The sequence below is a fragment of the Eubalaena glacialis genome, chromosome 8 (assembly GCF_028564815.1).
Source record: "Eubalaena glacialis isolate mEubGla1 chromosome 8, mEubGla1.1.hap2.+ XY, whole genome shotgun sequence".
Taxonomy (NCBI): Eukaryota; Metazoa; Chordata; class Mammalia; order Artiodactyla; family Balaenidae; genus Eubalaena; species Eubalaena glacialis.
In genome coordinates, this window is record NC_083723.1 from 14,418,141 (window position 1) to 14,438,489 (window position 20,349).

The 20,349-nt window shown below is 39.6% G+C and overlaps 1 protein-coding gene across 2 annotated transcripts in view; it reads right to left on the reverse strand.

Annotated features, from left to right (window-relative positions):
- Positions 1–20,349, reverse strand: part of POU6F2 (POU class 6 homeobox 2) — a 456,556-nt gene that overhangs the window by 227,420 nt on the left and 208,787 nt on the right. The window lies entirely within an intron of this gene.

The following is a 20,349-nucleotide window of genomic DNA, read 5'->3' on the forward strand; positions in this document are numbered from 1 at the left end:
AGAAGGGCTCTTAGTTCTCACTTTTAAAATACAGTTGACAGATGATTGTAAATCCGTAAATCACATGATCACATAATATTCTGGAACATTCAGGAGGCAACAAGCAGCATGGAAGTCTGTCCCAGGTTTCAGTGGGAAAACTGCACTTACAGACTCAGTCGCATCTACTGAGGGACTCCCAGAATTTCTGAAAAGCTGTTAATGGTGATTGGGCATGTCCTTTTTCTGTACTCACTATGGGAGTCAATGTGTCATTACAGAGATGCTGGGGGCTGATCAACTGTTATTTGTTTTTCCAGTAGCAGTGATTTTTTTGTATTTTTGGTTTGTATTTCATAAGACTGTCAGTCTTACAACCCATAAATTATATTTTCAAGTTGCTAGTTGGGATCAGGTAAGACACTTATCCGTGGCTCTAAGATGTGTGTGCTGGGAAGAGGCCATAGGAACCCCGTGTACTCTTGTTAGCATCCTGCCCCAAGCGCCTCATCTTCATCCCCATGAAATGGGGTGTTTAGCAGGAGAAGGCTGGATAGGTTAGCCATTTCCATAGCTACTGATTCTCTCATTACTTTTTAAGTGAAGAAATGTGATAGCATTAGTGTTTTTTGAGCTGCAAATATTCTCAGAGCAAGTCTTTTCCAGTTGGAAAAGCATTGCCTGGGAAACACAACTTTCTGCCTGGAATTTGGCCAAAAATTAATGCTATTTTATGACCCACTCATTAATCTCCTGAAAAAAGTGTGCAATATAGTTTTATGAGCATCAGTGACTTTATGGTTTCGAGGGGCTTTTGTACACTGGCTCTTTCCTTTGAGGCGACCTGCCTACCTTATCCTGCATTCTGTTCTCTGCCAGAGTATAGAGCAGACTGTATATTATGAAAATGCAAAACACAAACCAAAAAAGCCTTGCTGGTAAAGTGTAGCTCTGCTAACTGTAGTTATCACTTTAAACAGTTCCATCTATGACATATGAAAATGCACCAGAAATGTCTAAAAAACCTATTAGGAATATAGGATTGGATAGAAATGCTAATGTAGAGGATGAACTTACTTTAAAAAATATAACCTGAAGCCTTGAATGATAAAAATTTAGGCTACAGTAAAATGAGAGCTAGAGCATAGCATTTACTAGAAAAGTAAACATCATACTCCAATTAATTAGAGAGTAATCCCCACCAGACCAAAGCACAAGTATGGTAGAAGCATTCATGGCATTCCAAGCAGAAGCAATACCTTGGCATGGAAGAAATTCTTATGATTCAGGAAGGAGCTTAGATAGCACTCAAAGGTAGGGAAGATTTCAATATTGGGGAAAAAAAATGCTGTAAAGAAAAAGAGAACTATTGTTTAAGTCCTGAATCTCTTCAAAGAATACCTCCACTGAATTCCAACAGCCAGCATGTTTCACTGAGCAGGCCACCACTTGAAAATCTTCTTCAAGGAAAATTTTCATTTTATCTATAGGTAAATATTTTTTTTTATCCACTGAAATATTTAACTGTAATGGAAGTCAATAGCAAAAGAACATTTGCATCACAGAAACTTCTTTCCTGGTAAATATTGCTAGTGTTCACCTGTGTATATACATGTCTGTATATACCTGAAAATGTAAATCCAACCGCAATTATATAAATACTGTAACTATAATATTTACCATTTTAAGCACATGAAGCAGAAATTAGGCAACTTCTAAAGTGTATACTCTCCTTAGGGTTATTTTAAAATTTGGAATTGGGCTTCCCTGGTGGTACAGCGGTTGGGAATCTGCCTGCCAATGCAGGGGACACGGGTTCGAACCCTGGTCTGGGAAGATCCCACATGCCGCGGAGCAACTACGCCCGTGAGCCACAACTACTGAGCCTGCATGTCTGGAGCCCGTGCTCCACAACAAGAGAGGCCACGATAGTGAGAGGCCCGTGCACCGCGACGAAGAGTGGCCCCCGCTTGCCACAACTAGAGAAAGCCCTCGCACAGAAACGAAGACCCAACACAGCCAAAAATAAATAAATAAATAAATAAAAATTAAAAAAATAAAAAAATTTGGAATTATACCTAAATGTGATTAAGTAATATCAGGAAAAGTCAATAGGTAATTAATTGTTCTCTCAAAAATGCTCCTTCAACCACAATGAGCTACCACACCTGTTAGAATGGCTATTATCAAAACACAGGAAACAAAAACAGAAAACAAAAGTATTGGAGAGTATGTAGAACATTAGAACCCTGTGCTTTGTTGGTAGGAATGTAAAATGGTGTTGTCATTATGAAAAGTGGTATGGCAACTCCTCAAGCAAATAAGCACAGAATTACCATATGATCCAGCAAGACCATTTCTGGGTATATACCCCAAATAATTGAGACCAGGGGCAAACAGATTATTTATACACTCATATTCATAGCAGCATTATTAAACAGTAGGTAAAAGGTGGAGGCAACTCACGTGTCTATCAACAGATGAATGAATAAATAAAAGGTGGAATATATATATACAACGGAATATTATTTAGTCTTAAAAAGGAAGGAAATTCTGTCAAATGTTACAACATGGATGAATCTTGAAGACATTATGCGAAGTGAAATAAACCAGTCACAAAGGGACAAATACTGTATAATTCCACTTAAATGAAATACTAGAGTAGTCAAATTCATAGAAACAGAAAGTAGAATTGTGGTTGCTGGGGGCTGGGGGGAAGGGGTAAATGGGAAGTTATTGTTTAACAGGTGTAGAGTTTCAATTGTGAAAGATGAAAATTTCTAGAGATCATGGTGGTGATGATTGCACAACAATATGAATGTATTTAATGCCACTGAATTGTAAACTGAAAAAAGGATTAAAGTGGTATATTTTACCATAATAAATAAAAGACCAAAAAAAAAAAAATGAGGGAGGGGAATGGGATCTGGGAGTGTTACAAAAAGTGCTTCAAATGTATTTGCAATATTTGTTTAAGAAACAATACAAAGCAAGAAAGGAAAAATGTTAGAATTTGATGGAATACTGTGGTAGGAACATAGGTATTCTTTTGTTATTCACTGTACTCCTCTGTTACGGTTTAAATATTTCAAAATAAAAATATTTTTTAAAATTTTAAATGAAGAAGTTAATTCGGAATTAATTTCCACATCCTTAATAAATTATAAATGTATTAATAGATTAAATTTTAATTAAAATTCAAAAATATCATGTATGCTTTTTCCTGAAATTGACAAATTCCTTAACCTATTTGTGATCCCTGTTGTTTACTTATTTTCAAGACCAAAGGTTAGCTGAGTAGCCTTGGGCATCTACAGAATTTGGTTTGTTTAATAAGAACCACAGATATACCTATTACTCAAGAATATCCCATAGGGAATGTTGGAGCACAATATTAGATATATTTGTAATGAGCCTGTTGTTTTCTTACTAAAAATTTCCAGTACTTCCACAAAGAATATTTGCAAATTTCTGAAAATTCCAGAAAAATATTGATTTAAATCACTACCAAATGCAACTGAATGCTTGAAATTTTAGGAATTATCTATCTGCTAAGGATTAGTTATCCAGACTTGCTCTACCTAGAGAAACTGACAAAAGGAAAAGGAAGAGACTTTTCATGGCAAAATATTATTAGACTGACGTAACATAGACAAACTTCCTGCTTCCAATATGTAGAAATTATGGATAAAATATATCAAACATTTAAATATACAGGCAGAAAGGAAAATTCTCAGGCATCAGAAATCAAGAACAGTGAGATCACTAACTGACCCCTGGTTCCCTGGAGAGCAGGCATGGGTACAGGCCTGGCCAGCCTGGGGCTGATGTTTGGCCACCAACCCAGGGAGGGAATCTGAGACCTTGGGCCCATGCAAGGAGAGCTGTTTGAACTGAGTCCTTCATAAAAATCCAGCACCCTGAAAGGGCTGCCCCAGCATTGAAAAGAGATGAGACAAACCCCATTCACTAGCCCAGGGAATTAACAAAGATGTTTGTTTCTGTTAAAGGCTCTGGGTAGGGGAAAATGTGAGAAATTGAAACCCTGGTCTGACTATGTCATAGTTTAGAGTCTAAATTTATTCTGTGTACCTGGTGCAGCTATTTCCTAGTGGAGAGATCATTCGTGAAGTCTGTTGGGCATTTGGCAGAAGCAAGTGCAAAGCCTCTTATTAGCAATACTCAGGTATTAAACCCAAAGTTTAAAGATTTCATAGAAAAACTCTCTGCTTAAAGTGAGTTCAAAATAAAAACAAAAATTACTTACAACATAAGGAAATATTCTACTATGAGGAAGAGAGAGACAGCAGTAATTAATTAGCTCCTCAGGCACTTAAGCTAAAAGGCAGTCTGAAGAAGATTATAAAATAAGCATATTTAAAGGGATTAAAGAGAACTAAAAAAAAAAAAAAAAGAAACCATAAGGGAAAAAATCAAATACAACTTCTAGAAGTGAAAAATATAGACTTTAAAATGAAAAAATTAAGGTTAAACATAAGATTAAACATAATTGCAGAGAGAATTTGCAAACTGGATGATAGATCTAAAGAAATCACACAAATGCAGCACAAAATATAAAGAGACAGAAAATATGTGAAGGAGGTTAAGAGACACGGAAGACAGTGTACATGTAGTAGGAGTCCCTGGAGCAGAGAATTGAGAGAATCAAGGAGAATGAATAACAACTGAAATGTAAGGAATCACAAGTTCCAAGCAGGATAAATAAAAATAAATTCATACCAAGGTCTTTCATAGTAAAATTGGTGAATCCCAAAGAAAAAGAGAAAATTCTTAACATCAACCATGATTTAAAAAGACATTTAATCTATGAAAGAATGACAGTTAAACTGACAATATATTCATTAACAGCAAAAATAGAGCCCAGAACATAATTTCTTCATTCACTGAAAATAATAACTGTTAACTTATAATGCTAAGTCCAGCTAAATAATAAAAATAAGACAAAAGAATCATTAAAAGCATCAGAAAGCTCTGGAAGGAAGGAATGGGATACAAGACATAATGATGAGTAAAAAAAGAAAAAATTTGCAAGTGCAATGAAAGCTAAGTGAGCTTGTAAACACAACAATATGAAGAATAACTAATGCTGGGCAATAATAAATAGAAGGTAGGAGATAATCAAAAAGTTTCGACTGTCATTTAGGAAGAAAGATGAAAATACTGATTTGGTTCTTTAAGGCAAACAGATGTTAAAAATATGTGGGTAACAACTAAAAGAATAAAAATAAATGTTTAACTTCTAATCCAGTAGGTGGGCGAAAAAAACCCCACGATAATGGGGATGTAATATACAGCAAACACAATACAGCCAATAATATTATAATAACTTTATATGGTGACAGATGGTAGCTAGACTTACCATGGTGATTATTTCCTAATGTATAAAAATATCAAATCATTATGTTGTATACCCGGAACTAATATAATATTGTAAGTCAATCATATGTCAATAAAAAAAGAAAAAGAAAACGTGATAAATCCATTAGAATGCAAGAAACGAGAAAAATATGGTTTAAAAAAACCTCACAAAATAAGATGATTGAAAGAAATTCTAATATGTCCCTATCTACATGTATCAACATGGATAAATCTCAAAAGCAAAATTTGAACGAAAAAGGCAAGATAATAAAATATATCTAGAGTGTGCTACCATTATGTAAAATTTTAATACATTCAAAATAATACCATGTATTTCATGTATGTGTATGTGTATATATATATGTAGTAAATTTATAAATGAATGCACTGGATGGGTAGCGGTTACTTCTAGGAGGGAAAGAATGCCATGGAATGACTGGAGAGAGGAGGAGAGGATCTTAGCATTATTTATAATGTTTCTATAATGTTCCATTTTTTTTAAGATAAAAGATCTTAAGCAAATGTGGCAAAATGTTAATAGTTGTTAATCCTAGGTCACTTTATTATATATATATATGTAAAATATATATTTCTTGTATATTTCAAAGTACAAAGCATAATAATTTTTGAAAAGGAAAGAGAATTTTAGATTCTGATCAATGAAAGTTGCTCATAAAAATTGTATCCTTTTTCTCTCTCTATAGATAAAAATCCCAAGCAGTTCCTAAACTACAACGAAGAATCTACAAAATATGTTCTCTCTAATTTTTGATACCAAAGAGGATCCTTTGTGATTTTCTGCCTGGGGGTACAAAATTTAATTATATGCTAATTATTTTTATTTTTAATGAACACTTCTTTTAACCCATGCCACATGTATATTTAGAGAGACACTCCAGGCCAGGCTAGTGTAATCCAAAAGAAGTATAATTTGAGCTACAAATGTGAGCCACACATATATTTTAAAATGTTCTAGTATCCACATTAAAAAAGTAAAAAGGAACAGGTGAAATTAATTCTAATAATATATTTGCCCTAATATATCCAAAATATCAGTTTCAACATGTTATCAAGATAAAAATATTAATGAGATATTTGGCAATTGTGTGGATTTTGCATTTACAGCAAATTTATATCGATTTGGACTAGCCACTTTTCAAAGGCCCAGTAGTCGTATGTGGCTCATGGCTACCATATTGAACTTTGCAGCTCTAAGTAACAGAAGTGGCTCTCATTCATTCTGCATTTACTAAGTGTCAGGCACTACCCTAGGTGTGTTACATACAGTATCACATTTACTCCTTAAAAGAACCCTATAAAATATCGGAGGTAAGCAAGTACAAGCAAATCTCAGAAGTCAGATCACACAGCCAGCAAGCTGTAGAGGTGGAATTAAACCAGGCCCATGTGACTCATGGCTCGCTCTGTTAATCGCTGTGCTCAGGGGTCACCTACAGACAGAGCCTTTCTCCTAATTAATCCTCCCCTGACCATTCAGCTTCTATATTCACCAATCACCTCAAATCTGACTCTTACCAGGCATTTGGATTTTCAGTTGGGTAAATGCCCCTTAACCAGACCCAGAAATGGTGCTAAGCACACCGGTGTCTTTTACCCATCTCCTGTCAAAGAGCTGGGAAATGGGATCTAATATTTGCTCTGACTCAGAATCACTTCCCAATGAGGTAAAATGCAGGAGAGCAGCAATTTGCAAAAGAAAGAGAACAGCGGCTATCATTCAACTCAGCACGCTGCAACCATCTTCTGTCCTTTTGTCTGCATCCATTGTTCAACTACTTGACAAACTTCTATTTCTAGCCTCTCTATAAAAGTCTCCCTAGTTGAGGAAGTCATGCACCTTTCATGGTTTCATAATAAACTGGAGATGAGTACCAGTTCAGAATCAAAGGAAATAAAACTCCAGTTGCTGCAGCTGCCAGGGTTGCCTTCTGAACATGGCTTATACAATATTTCATCTGTGCTGACACCTTTCACTCTCAATTATTTGGCTGCTGTCAAAACAAATCAATCAAATTATAGCACTGTGTCTTCATGTTACCATTCCATTGTAAGTTAGTGACATTAACTTTGAAATATATGGAAGTATAAATTTTATCTCTATTATTTATTTAATGCAACTTTCTCCCATGTGAGTTATTTTCCAAACACAGCAAACTCAAATTATCTTATGTCAAATGTTGAATATATATATGCTTTGCTAAGAATTTCTAAAATAATGGCACACAGGGGAACAGAGATGCATAAGGGTGTGTTAATGGACCTGCATATTCGTGCTAATCCTAACCTAGTGACAAATGGCAACCATCCCCAGTTCTGTTTTTTTTTCTTTGCTTTTTGAGTTTGGGCTATAAACTTGGTGAGCGTAGTTGATTAATATTATTTGGGAGAAGGTGACACTAAACTAAAGGAAAAGGTGAACGTGGAAACGAAATGTTTTTGGAGGTTAAGTTTGCTCACAATCAGACAAAATTTTCCAAGATAAATCATTTCCCAAAATTAAAACTATATTATCTAAACTACAGTTTTCCCCAAGCTCAGATGTCCTCTTCTTTGGCACCCGGGCTAAGTACAACATGCTGCTTCTACTGTCCTGCGTGGTGGCTACAGTAGGCATGACCCAAAGTGCTTTAACAGGAAGAAAGGAAGGGAAAAAAAGACTCCAACATTTTCACTTTGAGATTTTAAGGCTACAGCTACAATTTTAAATAATAGATTTAAATCAATTGAGTAACTTTTCAGCCAAAGAGCAAACACTGTTGAAGCTTTTATGTACAAGCTCTTAAAATAGCTTCTTTCTACATGGAAACTTGGCATGTCTTTAGAAGATAAAAAGCAAACTGACAGATACATTTTTTTGGCTCCTCCTTGTGGCACTGTGGCTATATAAGGGGTAAACAACAATCAAAAGCGCCAACGTGAATGTGTAGATTATGTCCAATGAAAGAGGATCCGAACAGGGAGAATTACAGGAGCCCCAGCCAAACCTGAAGCAGAACAATCATACATGTTGGGAACTCTTCCTTCTTCCTCTTCCAATGGCTTGAATTGTGTTCCTTCCCTAATCTCCTCTCCCCCAGAAATTTCTTCCCTTCCCGGCTTTGGTCATATTTGTTGATGGTTTCTGCATAGGATCTCTAGCACCAATCCCATTCTGAGTTTTAGATCCATGTATTTCCAACTGGCTACTGGTATCTCCATTTAAATTTTCCACAGGAAACTTGAACTAGTCACGTCAAACTCAACTAACAATCTTCCTCTCCTTCCTCTGATCCCTCCACATTTAATCCATCCCCAAGTCCTATCAAACCCACCTTGTTAATGTCGCCTAAATCAGTCCTCTGCTCTTCATCACTGCTACCAGGACCCTTCCTCTTCCGGATTACTGCCATAGCCTCCTTCTTAACTAGACTGGAGTGCCTACCACAGTGCCTGGTATATTAGTAAGTCTTTGTGAAATTCATCAGTCAATCTTTGTGCATGGTTCATGGGAGGAAATGAGGTTTGGCTTTTCCCTAGAGGGAGCTGAGAAATAATAGCTGTACCCTCTCACTGGGAATCTGTCCTGCAAGTATTACACACATAAGAGAAGACAGGACTTTTTTGGAGAGCACTAGCTCTCCATTCTCTAGACAGTGGGCAGAGGGGAATGGAAGACCATCTTCCATTTCCCAATTTTCAATACCTCCCCATTCCTGGACCACACACTTCCCTCAGATACAGAAGTCCTCTTTATTTTGGTGCCAGAAGAAATTGGAACAAACAATCCCAGTTCCCTCTCATCCTTGGTAATAGAGGGAGACTGAGAAGCATTTCAAGTGGTCTTTTCCTGTGCCATTCTAGTGGCAGCCATCTTGGAAGAGCGCTCTAAAGTCTGGCTTGGAATCTAATCCAGTTTGCACATCCTAGTGTAGACACATTGATAGATGCCATCAAGAACCCTGATGGATTTACATCCTTATTATGTGCAAACTGGGGATCACATTACTTCCCTGCCTTTTGCTTTGAAAATAAATGCTTTGGCTTTGCTTTGACATTTATGTGGCAGCTGGAAACCATTATCCTTTGACAATGCTTTGTTCCATTGACAGTATCTCTTAAATACACACTATACTAGTCATACTTCTCATTCATGTGCTTCCAGTTTAATCCATGTCCCAGTGCCTCAGTGAAGCCTGCTTCAAGGATAATGTACTGCAGAACGAGCTCTTCAGGTATTTTAAATAAAAAGTCTGAAGCCTCGGAGATATGGGGGTCTGAAAAACTGTCAAAGTACGACACGTTGCAACAACTTTTCATAACTTCTCTATGGCGGATTTGGTATTATCGTATGGTGTGTCATGTGGGGCTCTTCTGAATAACACTGCAAATATGAATTTATGCTCTAGGTATTTTTAATATTGGACTTTGAGACAGCAAGCCATGTACCAGAGGCTGAGAAATCACTGCATACTCAAAGGCAGAGGCCGTTCTTCTCGTGTCTGTGGCAGGTACTGCACTGCTCGTTCTAGGAGTGGTATTAGACCTCTGTTGTCATGTACATCATGCTCCTGGGGATGCGACTTTCTTCTGAGTCTGGGCATCACTAGACTAGCGCAAAAGTAAATCACAAGGAAAGGCAGCGCACATGGCCACCTAATTGTTTTGTCCTTCTGGAAGGAAACCAGAATACTCAGTACACATTCCCATGGCCCACCCACTCCCGGCCCACACTTTCTCCTTTGATCAATAAGATCTACACGTTTAAAGGCAACCTCATGATATTAAATATTGCTCATACATAATGAATGCACAGAGTTTCTCTGTGGTTGTATTGTTTTTAGTTTGAGAATTAATCCACTTTGAGTTGAGAGATGCTTTTTAAAAAAGATGGTCAGAAGGTCAAGACCACAGACCCAGAGACTTAACCTTCTCAATGCTAAGAGTGCTGTTTGGGGTATGACTTCAAAGCATTCTAATGCTTTGCACCTTCATGAATTCAAAGCATTCTAATTTTGAAATAATATTTACAATAGAAACTTTAAGAAAGAAAGCAATCACCCATAATCTCTCACTGTCTAGAGTCGACCAGCAGCACTTTATAGTATTTTTCTTCCCCTCTCTCTGTGAGGTGTGTATGTTTGGGCTTCTTTTAAATGACTGGGATCAAATTGTGTACGTTTTAAATCTTTATTATTTTAGTGTTAGCTTCTGCATCTGAGAAACAGAGCCATTAATGCTTTCTTTACTGGGAGAACTGGAGTCTCTCGTTTTCATGAAGCTTTTTTCTAGTTTTCATTCCGTTAGCAGTTTTGTACTCACACACATTGTTTAATGTTTTAGAATAAATTAGTATTTTCTTGGTATTTCGTAAGCACCGCAGCATCCACCTACTTCTTCTTGTGAAAAGAATCGAGGTATATTTTACGTACAGTGCAATTCACCCTTTCTAGTCTACAGTTGTCCAAGTCTGACAAACACATAGAGGCATGTAGCCACCACCATGTTCAAGTTAGAGAACGGCTGCATCAGCCCCTAAATCCGCGTGCTCCTTCACCAACAACTCCTGCACCCCCTGTCCCCGGTCACCACTGATCTCCTTTCTGCCCCTATAATTTTGCCTTTCCCTGAATGTTACATCAATAGAGTTGTACTTTTATATATGCTCATTTGCTACATTAAATAATCTCCAATTGTTCCATATATTTGCTATCTACTTTTATATTTATCATTTGAATACTACTACTTTAAGACATTGTTAATGTCTTGTGTTCTAAGCTACTACACAGATGGTCCATGTATCCTAATTGGTTCATCTAATATAGAATCTCAGCGTTGGGATCTTAAAGGTCACTTAAGGCAAATACTCACGCAGTGGATCTTTAAGGCAATGGCCGCTGGACACCACAGCCCCTTGCAATACAGTTCCATTACGTACTCTTCCTCCCGCCCCTTAGGAGCATCTTCATTCACACTGGCAGGGGGTTGACCAGGTGACCCGCCTGGCTCACAGGATGTGAGGGGAAGTGAAGCGTACCACTTCTGAGCCAAAGCTTTATGAGCCACTGTGGTTCTGCTAGTCTGTCTTCCTGTTGTGATGAGAAAGCCCCGTCCTAGGGAGGGGCTGCCCCTTCAGCCTGGATCCCAGAATGAAGGTGTGCAGCAGAACCACTGCCCGCCTGCAGCCCACATGTATGCTGAAATAAACAGAAAAAATAAACCTTCCGTGTCCCTCACTGAGATTTTGTGCCTGTTTGTTCCTCTAGCATAACCTAGGGAAAGCTAAAAGATAAATGTCCTGTCCATCAGGCTGTCGGATATTCCTTCACTGAGAATCTGTATCATTAACTTTTCTAAGCACCTAGGATTCACTCTGGGACATGCTTCCCCCAGACATTGTACGGCTTAGTCCCCCACGTCCTTTGGGGGGACCAAAATTGATGATCCTGTATAAACACATCATGTCCCCAGTCCTGACACCCTTCATCCTTCCATTGCTTTACTCCCCATACAAGCGTAGAAGTGCCTTTAGGGAATCTCTTTGGTTTGTTTACTGCTATATCCCAAGATCAAGATCATGTCCTAGAATGCGATGAAAGCTCAATAGGTATTTCTTGAGTAAATGAATAAACTTAGTGAAAAACCAAAAACAAAAATAAATAAGCCCGTTTCTAGTTGAGCTGGTGTGATTCTTTTTACTGTCAGATAATGGAAACTACGTCATGTGATGGGTCTCCCCTTTGATTTATCCTCTAGTTTTAAACATTTGTCTAGGTTTCTTCTTTTTCTAATAAACAGCTTTTGTCTTTCATGCTTCTTATATTACAAGCTGCTTTGAATCCTTGGAATCACACAGGCACAGCTAAGTAAACACAAACCTGTATCCATGCAAATACTGTAGCGTAACTGCATTGTTTTTTGGTACACTTGTCTCTAACATATCAAAGCCTTAGAGACAAATGCACTTAAAGACAATGCAATTATGTACTCATTGTGCACAGGAAAGGCATACAAGACCCTCCAATGTCACCCCTTCCTGCCCCTCTGGTCTGATTTCTTACCATCGCAGACTCCTGATCTTCACTTCAACAACAACCAAAACCAACCACAGAATTCTGTAGCATCCGTGTTCTTCACTACTCTTCTCTACACTGAATGTTCTCTTTACTTCTCTTCAGTCAATGAACTACTGATTTTTTTAATTGAAATATAGTTGACTTAACAATACTTTATTAGTTTAAGTCATACAGCATAGTGGTTCAGTATGTTTGCAAATTATACTCCATTACAGGCTATTATAAGATAATGGCTATAATTCCCTGTGCTATACAGTATACCCTTGCTGCTTATCTATTTTATTTAATCTTATTTTTATTTTTACTTTTTTAACATCTTTATTGGAGTATAATTGCTTTACAATGGTGTGTTATTTTCTGCTTTATAACAAAGTGAATCAGTTATACATATACATATATCCCCACATCTCTTCCCTCTTGCGTCTCCCTCCCTCCCACCCTCCCTATCCCACCCCACTAGGTGGTCACAAAGCACCGAGCTGATCTCCCTGTGCTATGCGGCTGCTTCCCACTAGCTATCTATTTTACGTTTGGTAGTGTATATATGTCCATGCCACTCTCTCACTTTGTGCCAGCTTACCTTTCCCCCTCCCCATATCCTCAAGTCCATTCTCTAGTAAGTCTGCATCTTTATTCCTGTCCTGCCCCTAGGTTCGTCATGACCATTTTTTTTTTTTTAATTCCATATATATGTGTTAGCATACGGTATTTGTTTTTCTCTTTCTGACTTAATGGCAGACTCTAGGTCCATCCACCTCACTACAAATAACTCAATTTTGTTTCTTTTTATGGCTGAGTAATATTCCATTACCCAGCAATCCCACTACTGAGCATATACCCTGAGAAAACCATAATTCTAAAAGAGTCATGTACCACAATGTTCACTGCAGCTCTATTTACAACAGCCAGGACATGGAAACAACCTAAGTGTCCATCAACAGACGGATGGATAAAGAAGACGTGGCACATACATATGATGGAATATCACTCTGCTTATCTACTTTATACACAGCAGTTTGCATCTGTTAACCTCGTACCCCTAGTCTGTTCCTCCCCTGCTCAGTGTCCCCTTCGGTAACCACAAGCTTGTTTTCAGTATCTGTGAATTGGTTTCTGTCTTGCATATACATTTATTTGTATTATTTTTTAGATTCTGCATATAAGTGGCATCATATGATATTTATCTTTCCCTGTCTTATTTCACTAAGCATAATATTCTCTAGGTCTATCCATGTTGCTGCAAATGGCATTATTTCATTCTTTTTTTGGCTCAGTAATATTCCATTGTGTGTGTGTCTGTGTGTGTGTGTATGTATACACATCTTCTTCTTAATTCAGTCATCTGTTGATTGAGTTGCCTCCATGTCTTGGCTATTGTAAATAGTGATGCTATAAACATTAGTGTGCATGTATCTTCACTCATCCATCCATCCATCATTCATTATTGAGTACCTATATTGAGCCAGTACTGTTCCAGTTCTTGGACCACATCGATGAACCAAACAAAGATGCCTATTACAGGGCTTGCATTCCAGGACAGAGCCAGGCACAAACAATACATATTATAAGCACATTATATACAGATAACCTCCTCTAGACCCCCAGGGCCAAGCATCACGACGCTGTGTCCACTCTCCACATGCTACAGTAGGCATGACACAAAGTGCTTAAAAAGCAAGGAAAAACAAGACTCAACCATTTTTGAGATTTTTAAGGTTATGCAGAAGGTAATTAGTATTATGGACAAAGGAGATAAAGGAAAGCAGGTGACGGGGGGAACGGGAGTATTGGGGCTGGCACAAGGAGCGAGGGAGGTTTGATGCTTTCTGGGGACAGAGTTTCCAGAGAACAGCCTGTGCAAAGGCCCTTGGGTAGGAGTATGTTTAAAGAACACCAAGGAGGTCACGGGGCCTTCACAGAGGCCGACTGAATTGGAAGAGGGAAGTGTGGGGCTGAGAAAGCAAAATAAATTAGACTGAAGATGTATGTCTTAGAAAAAACTTTGGCACATGGAACTGACTGGAAGCAGAAAGGTCAGAAGCATTCATGGTTTCTGAGGGAACTAGATTCCCAAAGAAGCCACAAATCTTTAACTGTTGGAAACTTCAAGCAACCTTCAGCCCCCAAGCTTCCATAAGCTGTGCATGAACTGAGGAAGCCCCCAAAGAAAGGTATATTCCTCAACTTTCTCTTCAAATGTAGCCAAGAAAGATAATGGACAGAGGAGGATCTCCCCAGGGGTGTAGCCAAGGGCCAAGGTGAACCGTGGCCAAGGGTGTTTTCCAAGAAATGCCCACTGGAGGACCCCTCCCTCCCCCCAGGGGAGGGGACTTCTCGATGTCTGCCTCCTGGGATGTGGGAACGGCTATGGACAAATTGTGGCACATTCTTACGATGGAACAATCCTGGGAAATGAAAAGAAACTACTGAAATCCACAGCGTGGATAAATCTCAAAAATATTATGCTGAGCATGAAAAGCCAGACACCAAAGAATACGTACATAGGAATCGATTTATATGCAGTTCTAGAACAAACAAAACTAATTGATAATGACAGAAAGTAGATCAGGGGTTGCCTAGTTGGAAGGAGGACATTGACTACAAAGGGACACAGGGAACATTTGGGGATAACGAACTGTTTTCTGTATTGACTGTGGTGGGTGGAGTTTGCACGGGTGCAAACAATTATTGAAACTCATTGGATTGTGCACTTAAGATCCATGTATTTATTGCATGTAAACGATACCTCCATAAAATCAACAACAACACAAACAAAAAGGCACTGTAATGTCTCTTGCACATGAAACTCCTAACCCCTAAAACGATCCCTACTTACTTCAACCTCTACAGACTTTAATCTGGAGAGGTGGAGAAAACCAGGCCAGATTTCCTGCCACCGCTAAAGGCAGGAAAATCATCCTTGGCCTTGATTTTCCAACGTGCCTTGAACCTAACTGCTTTTCCACATTCAGGGTAAGCAGCACTTACTAATGTATTTTTGGTCATTAATTTAAACGTTATGCTTGACTTAACTGGAATGTTCGCACTCTGATATAAATCTCCTACACAGCACATTTATATTCCCCATTTACATTGCCCGCAGTGGTGAGTGGGTTATCTCGGCCTGTGCTATGGGAAAAAGCCTCTAACCTGAATCTTCTGTCCTAGAAGTTGACACACCTCTGCTGCCCCACTAAGCCCTTTGCTGTTGTTGTCTCTTGTGTGGAAGTTGTTTTTTTTTTTTAATTTTATTTATTTATGGCTGTGTTGGGTCTTCGTTTCTATGCGAGGGCTTTCTCTAGTTGTGGCAAGCGGGAGCCACTCTTCATCGCGGTGCGCGGGCCTCTCACTATCGCGGCCTCTCTTGCTGCGGAGCACAGGCTCCAGACGCACAGGCTCAGTAATTGTGGCTCACGGGCCCAGCCACTCCGCGGCACGCGAGATCTTCCCAGACCAGGGCTCGAACCCGTGTCCCCTGCATTGGCAGGCAGATTCTCAACCACTGCGCCACCAAGGAAGCCCTGGAAGTTGTTTTTATCTACATTTTCTGCCTACATCTAAAAAGGCCAAAAATCCAACACATCTGCATGAGTTCCATAATGGGGATTTTATTTTGCCACATCAAATAATAATCTTGTTCCCACGCTAGGACAACTGCAAATTACACGTTTAGTACAGCTATCTGTGTTTTCAAATAATAAGGAAGATGGAAGACACTGATTTAAGGGAGTTTATAAAATATATGACAGAGCAACCTTAGTCATTTTCTTTCTTTGAGGTTTATGGTCATGATAAATCTTATGTTACAAGTATGGGTTTGCTGACAGGCACCTGAAACCAAATTCTTACGAGCACAGGACAGACAAAGGTCACAGGAATGGAGGGACCCCGAGTAGTGATGGTGGGAGGTACCTGGAGGGGGGAAGGGCTAGCAAAGGTAAGAGAGGAGAGAACACAAAAACTACACCTACCTCAGGTAAGGACACAGGGTGCTGAGGAGTAGGTTATTTCTAGGTCTTATCTGAGTTTAGAGCATTTCTAGGCTTGCATCCCAGCCAGGACTTCCAAAGATTTCCCTTAAAATATTCAGAACCAAGACTCCAGCTTTGGCATCTCCAAATTCAGACAATAGGAGATCCACGTCATCCTGGCTCTGCTCCCACCCCCCACCCCCCGGCCAAATTAAAGCTGATTGGACTTCAACGTGGGCAGTCAAGCTCTAGTCCGACCAGGTAGACAGCCTAAAATGAAAAGGCTCAGCCCAACAGGAATGTGAGTTTTGGGGAGTTTGAATTTTAGATGGACGTGGAGATAGGGGTAAAGATAGAGATGATGGAGAGAGATAGCAATGGAGAGTTCCTGAGAGGTTCACGAGCTGGGAAGATGCATGGACTCCAGGGAGACAAAATGGAACGTGAGTGAACCAAAATTGTGGGTTAGCTAAAAGTCCACCAACTTGGTAGAGAAGAGTCACAAGGAGGAGCCGTGGAAGAGAGGAGACAGGTTATTAGTCACCTGGGAGTGGGGATAGATGCCTGCCTGCTCAGAGGGGACAATGATGCAGCCTGCAGCCTGTTGGTTCACTGGCTGGACTCCATTGGACTCTAATCCCCAAACCTCGTCCCAGGTTCCCTGAGGCTGGCTGCAGGGCTGTTTCTAGGATTCGGTGAGATTTCTAACTCCTCACTCCCGTCTGTTTCCTTACAAGAAGACACTATAATTGATGAGACAGCAGTGCGTGTCTCTCTCTCTCTCTCTCTCTCTCTCTCTCTCTCTGAAGGATCTGAAGAAAAAGGGAAAACAATCCCCAGGCTGTGCAGATGGGTTTCCTGCAGGGCAATGTGGTCTCTTTTTCAGGATGCGAAGCTTTTCCTGGATAAAATCTCAGAACAAGGGCTTCCCTGTGTTTTAATTATGCAAGGGAATACCTCTTGGTGTTGGGGATATAACTGTCCTGACAGAAACGGACACGTTCTCATATAAGTTATTCCTTTTGGTCATTATCGTCATTTAGAGGCCTGGGGTGGTGAGAGAGGATCAGGAGAATTAGTGACGGTGCTTATCACAGTCGCATGGCTCCTGGTGACCCTAAGATGTTCAGAGTCTGGAGGACGCTGCTGGAGATAGTGGGGGAGGGCCAAACGAGTTCTGAAAAAGCCCCTTGGACCACGCTTTCTTAAACTTGAGTGTGCATAGGAGCCTCCTTTTAAGAACGCAGGTTCTGTTCAGGGTGTCTGGGATGGAGCCTTGATAAGATGCTGATGCCGCTGGTCTGAGGACCATGCACAGAGAAGGAGACTGAGATGGGACTCCCGCTGCCTGAGCAGAGAGAAGCTGCTCTCGTGTAACGTGTCATTAGTGCTCATTAAAATACATGCAGGGATCACGGCCTCCGAGGCTCTGAGAGCTATTCCATGCCACTTGATAGGGAACGTAAGTGAACCAGCTCTCAAGCCCTTTAGTAAAGAGGAAGATACTTGAAAATTTATTCCTGGGATTCCAAACCATTAAGAAACTGATGTCATTTTTTTTTTTCTTAGCAAATTTGTAGCTTTTGAGCTAGAAGAATGCATAGGTTGAAGGACTGGGCAGGAAAGTTGGAGAATAATCAAAGACAATTCCAGTTGGCAGACTTATTTCATGAATAAAATCTTAATGCTTCACAATGAGGAAAAGGGGAACCATCCAGAACTAAGTGCCTCCTATGGAAACAGGTCCTACTTCAGAAGTGTTGAACATTCGGTCCCTCCCCCTCACACTGACGAATCAAATCTGTCTTGTAAAATCACGCGAGAAGATGGGCTAGCTATTATAGGTGGGCAGACTTACTGGTTGTTTTAAAAGATTCTTAAAAGCCTTGGACTGAGGTTCCATTTTCATTGTCTAGAAGCAGGTCATGGGGAAGGGGCAGAGCATTCTACCCTGCCGGTTGTATAAATTTGTGTAAGGACTCCTTCTCAGGTATTATAACCCATTTACAGGAACACCACCCTTGAAAAAGGATGAGACTCAAGGAGTTCTAGGACTGGCTCAGTCTCAAAGTCAATCAGGACCCCTGCAGATGACTTTCTGGCCACCAGCCATCACCCACCATCCTAAGTCCCACTACCTTCCATGACATAACCTGGGGAGCTACACAAGGTGCAGACACGGCCAAGGGATTGTTAAGGGCCACAGTAGGTTTCCTAAAGGCGGTGAGATCATCCTTGGGTTGTCTGCTGGCCAACAAGATGACGGATCAGCACTGTCCTTCAGGTGGCAGACACTGATCTTGGACACCTTGCAGAGATGAGACGTTTTGCTGATTCCCATCTTTATTGCCCTTGGAATTTTTGCAGGATGACCATCTCTTTCTGGTTTGTCTGGGACTTTGATGGTTTCAACGGTGAAAGTTACATGCCCCAGGAAAACCCCCAGTCCCTGGCAAACCAGGATGGCTGGTCCCTTTTCAGACTAATGAGGTCTGGGTGGTGAAGCACTTATGTGGGAAGATATGAAAGGAACAAAAAGCTGAAGGAAACTGGAAGGGAGAAATTTCCTGGACCGTAACAGTAATTTAGGAGTTGGGATTCATTCTTAAGGATATCAAAGAAAAAAGGTGTTTGGAGGAAGAGCTTGAGGGTTAAGAATAACTAGGAAGCTTTTCCTATAACTGGCTGACTTGCAACTGGGAGGTGTTTTCGTAATGACCTCCTGACTCGCCTCCAGCATCACTGAAATTTCAAAGATGGAGACAAAGGGAGAAATAGCCCCTTGTGCTTGTGTAGTAGACAAGAGCTTGACCATCAATTCCGATACTCTTCTGAAGATGAGGCCAGTAGGGAAATTGTGTGAGAAGCACCAGGGGATAAAAAGAGCTAGTACTCTTATTGAAACTACTTAATCAGGATACCAATATTAGGATTCATTTTCTGAAACCAAAGGTGCCAAAAAGAACCAAATTCCAAACTATAAACTAATATTAAATTTGATACTTTTTAAAAAAATTTTGATGGAAGTCCACATTGGACCAGTCACTCATGTTGAACCCTTAAAAATAACCAGGTACTAAAATCCTAAGAACACCAAACCTTAATAAAGAGATAACAAGCCTGGTTTTTTTGGACTCTGTCTTTGGCATCCACTTTAACCAAGCAGGATTAATTCATGACCTAGGAGCTCTGTGAGCTTATGTTTATTTATAACATTCAATATTCCCATAAGGGCAAATGTTCCAAATGGAAGGCTGCATTTTGATAATGCCCGTTTCTTCATTAAGATTTCATCATCCACCTACATTAAAAAGCCTCTCCCTACACTTTGTTGCTTTTGCTTTCACCTTGTTTATTCCTGCCTTATTTGCTTAATCTTGAGATCCTGGCTTCCCAGGCACTCTCAGATTTGAAACTAGCAAAGTTTGTGCATTAGCGTGTCCCGGGCATGCATGATTTATGAATGGCAGGTTTCTTGGCACAATTTAATAGTACAAGAGAGACTTTGTTTTAAACATTAAAGTGAAAGTCAAGAAGTGGCAACAATGGGTAGGATATTAGAACATAGGGTGTGTAAAGAAGTTTGGGTCAAGAGTTAACCAGGTCTTACTAGGTCTATTCCTTAATCTATGGACTGACACTGAACATTTTAATAGGTTATAAGGAGCCCTGACTTTTGACCAACTAAAAAAGTACTTTAAATTGTTATTATGATAACTTGCCCAACCAAACTCTCACTCTGTAAAAAAAAAATTTAATTGCTAACATTTATCAGTGGAGAAAACAACTTCTTTGACCAGTCCAAAATAAATTTGTCTTCCCTTTTTGTAGGCATCCTCATCATATTCAAGCTATTTCTTCATCATAATAGTTCTTCCTCTGACAGTCTTTTGTAAATCAGTCTATCAGTCAGTGTTACCAAATCTTTTAAAGAAAAGTTAAAACCT